Here is a 4,397-nt window from a genome sequence, read left to right on the forward strand (position 1 = left end):
GATGATGTGATCAACATGATTGAACTTGTGGACTTTGAATATTGTGATGTTATCATGATTAAAGAGAAACATGACAACACAAAATTGAAAATGTCATTTATCTTAAGAGGTGCTACATCTCTTCCAACTGATCAAGAACAGTCACAATCTTGTGTCAATATTGTCATGCGATCTTATGCCAAGATAGTACTCAAAGGCCCTATGCCTTTTGCTCCTATGATAGATCGACACAAAGACAAACCTATTGTTGGTCCATCTGGCAAAGATATAAAAATTGCAACATCTCCTGCGGTTACCAACTATAGTATCCTTGACCAATTGCAATGGACGAGTGCTCAAATAACAATATTTGAATTACTTAAAATCTCACGCACTCATAGGCATATTCTTAATAAAGTCCTTAATGAGGCAAACGTACCTCAAGATATTGATCTTGACAGATTCCAATCTATGGTGGGTCACTTGACTTCACCTCATTGCTTGTCCTTTTCTAAAGAGGACAATAATTCATTGAGTCAACCTCATAACCAACCATTGCACATTGAAGTTATGATACATCAAAAATGTGTTCGTCGCATGCTTATTGACAATGGATTTGGTCTAAATATCTGTTCTACTACTTCTCTCAAACAACTAGGTTATTCTGAAGAGTCTATTGATCCTTGTCGCAAAGTAACCATCAAGGCATATGATGAAGTCAAGCATAAATCCCTAGGTCTTGTTGTGTTGCCTCTTCGAGTTGGTCCAATAGAAAGGGATGTTACTTGTCAAGTCCTTGACATTCCATTAGCATACAATATCTTGTTAGGGAGGCTATGGATACATGAAATGAAATCTATGCCTTCAACGTACCATCAATGTGTCAAGTTTCCAATACAAGTCTTTGAAGTTACTATACCTGCTAATACTAGTTACACCTACAACATGTTGAAATCTACTGAAATATTTGTACTTGCTAATGGGGGATCTATGGATCATCATGCTAATAAGATGAAAGAAATGGAGAAGTCACTCAAGTTGACAGAAACTAGGATGGGCGAATATCACATTGAACCTGTTCTATCTTTGAAATCTCTTCCCGAGCCTCCCTATCATTATGGGAGACCATCTAAAGTGAAGATACTTTTTGTGTTATCACCTCAGACTAAGTTCAATGATACCTTTTTTAAAGCTACTATACCTTTGGAAGAGGAAGATGAAGACAAAGCCATCGCTGCATGGATATATAGAGAGGAAATTTTAGTAGATCTCATAGAACAATCTCGTGAGATTACTCTTGAAAAGTATGGTCTAGGTCTTAAGCTCATGAAATTATTTGGTTAAAAAGACAATGGTCCAATTGGACACAATGAAAATGGCTTGATTGATCCTATCAAAGAAATATCTAGATGATCTTGGGATACAACAGGTTTAGGTTTCAAGAAGATTACCTTCCATCTAGGGATTAATAAATTCATACCAGAATCTAAAAGTTCATCTGAACAATAGTCATAAACTACACGAAATAATCATGTGGATAGCTATGATGATGAGGATACTTATCCTTATCCAATTTCTTTTGATCTTGCTGAATTCTTTGCAGAATTATATGACTTCATACCATGTGTTAGCACTGTGGATGTTGACAATGATTCTTCTAAAAATACTTTCGATCCTCCCCATATTCAATAGGAACAAGGAGAATCAATTCATACTATAGTTTTTGAACAATTCTGTAAAAATCAAGATGATAATGAAAGTGGAGAATGGGTTCCCATCATTGCTAGGAAATTCTATAGCCTGCCTCCATGTTGCACATATTCTCAAGAGTACAAATTTAATTCTCTTTCAGAAACAACTACAGAAAAAGATGTAGATCAAGTTCACATATATGAAAATCAGCTTTAAATAGGTGAAAAATATAGGGTTAAGTCAGATGAGTCTCATCCAACTAGTGTCAACGAGTCTTCAATGAATGTCATTAGAACTCAAAGGCATTCAAATACACCTTTACAAGAAATCACTTTAGGTCTCGAATTACTTGTCCAAGCGTTTGATGGCTATATCGTGAATGCTATCAAACCCACCACATCTCTCTCTCACCTATTCCAAGATCATAAATTGGAATTCTAATATATCTAGTGAGGTCCCTATATTCCAAAATGACCATGCTCTTGCCTACTACTTAAACGCTATTGAACTAGTAATGTCCTCCACTAGTGAAGAAAATATCAATATGATTGAATCTGACGTCAAATATCTCAGTCACACAATTAAAAAGAAAATAAATAGAATGCCCGAAGATGAAAATGACATTGTGGTAGTATAGGAACCTGAAATAGTAAAAATAAAAGACGTATCTAAAAGTGAAAACCTCTCTAAGGCGCTTACGGATGAGATATTTGATGCACTTCCTAGTCATTTTTAGGAGAGACCACCAGTGTTGATAGAGCCAACATAGCCAATCAACTTGGCAATAGAGGAACAACCTCATATGATACACATTACACAATCTTTATCTACAAAAGAAAAAGAGGAATTTATTGCCTTCTTCCAAGAGAAAAAGATAAATTTTCCATGGACCTACTCAGATATGCCAAGGTTAGATCCTGACCTCATCATGCATCATTTATCTATCGGAGTAGGAGTAAAATTAGTCAAACAAAAGCTCAGGAAGATGCATCCTCATGTGGCATAACTTGTTAAAGATGAACTGTAAAAGCTTCTAAAAGTTGCTTTTATCCATGCTATTGACTATGTTGAATGGATCTCAAACATTGGTCTAGTCTACAAACATGATAAATCTATCTAAGTTTGTACAAACTTTTGAGATTTGAACTAAGCATGTCCAAAGTATGATTTTCCACTCCCCAACATTGATATGATAGTGGATATGACAGAAGAATATTAAATGTACTCACTCATGGACAATTTTTTTTGGTTATAATCAAATTAAAATTGCACTAGAAGGCCAAGAGAAAAATACTTTCACTTGCGCATGGGGAACCTTATGTTGAATGTGATGGCATTTGGTTTGAAAAATGCTAGTGCCATGTATCAAAGGGAAGTTACAACAATTTTCCATGATCTAGTGCATAAGACGATAGAGGACTATGGTGATGACACCTTGGTCAAGAGTACACAATGCAACACTCATATGCAAGATTTGGGACCTATCCTAGATCATATGGAGAAATTTAGTCTTAGATTAAACCCCAAGAAATGTACATTTGGTGTAACCTCTGGGAAGTTACTTGGCTACATTGTCTCTGGAAAAGGAATCGAGGTGGATCTAGAAAAATTTCAAGCAATCATGGAAATGCCTCCACCCCGTAATATTAGTCAAATGAGTGGTTTGCAAGGAAGACTTCAATCCATTCGTAGATTCATTTCACAACTGGCAGATAGGTCAGAAACTTTTACTAATACTCTGCATAAAGTTGTAAAATATGATTGCAACAAAGTTTGTGCTAAGAGTTTAACACATATAAGACAATATCTTGCTAATCCACTGATCTTGATGCCTCCTATTTATGGGAAACCTCTCATTTTGTATATCTTAGCAACAAAGTCATATCTTGGTATCTTTCTATCTCAAGAGGACAATGATAACAAGGAACGAGCTATCTATCATCTCAGTTGCACATTGATTTCTTATGAAATGAACTATGACATCATTGAAAAATCTTGCTTGGTAGTCATCTTTTCCTCTCAAAATTTGGGACACTATATGCTTCCCTACACTACATGATTGGTTGCCAAAATTGATCCATTGAAGTACTTACTCAGCAAGGCAGCTCTAACAGGAAGATTAGCTAAATGGGTTATGATACTAAGTAAATTTGATATTATATATATTGAATGAAAGGCTATCAAAGGACAGGTGATTTCTAATCAATTAGTAGAAGCACCAATACAAAGTCTTATACCAATGAATATTGAATTCCCTGATGAATCTATTCTAATGCTAATGCATCAAACCTAGGTGATGTTCTTTGATGGTTCCTTCACACAACAAGGATCTGGTGTTGGGATCTTATTCATAACACCACATAAGTATTCATTTCCAAAGGCGTACAATATTCTATTTCCTTGTACAAATAATATTGTAGAATATGAAGCCCTAATCAATGACATGAAGATTGCAATTGAATGGAGAGTAGATGAATTGAATATCTTTGGTGATTCACAACTCATAATCAACCAGGTCAATGATGTGAATTAGAAAAAGGATAAGAAGTTGATACCTTATAAAAAAATGGTAGATGATTTGAAAAAATACTTTGCTCATATCACTTTTCAATAAATTCCTTAGGCAGACAACAAGGCAGTTGATGTAATGGCTAATCTCACTTCCATGCTATAGATGCTTGAGAATGTTCTTCGACACGAATTCCTAGTGGAGATGTTACTCTACC

The sequence above is a fragment of the Cupressus sempervirens genome, chromosome 8 (genome assembly GCF_028749045.1).
Source record: "Cupressus sempervirens isolate cs-2001-9-10 chromosome 8, ASM2874904v1, whole genome shotgun sequence".
Lineage (NCBI taxonomy): Eukaryota > Viridiplantae > Streptophyta > Pinopsida > Cupressales > Cupressaceae > Cupressus > Cupressus sempervirens.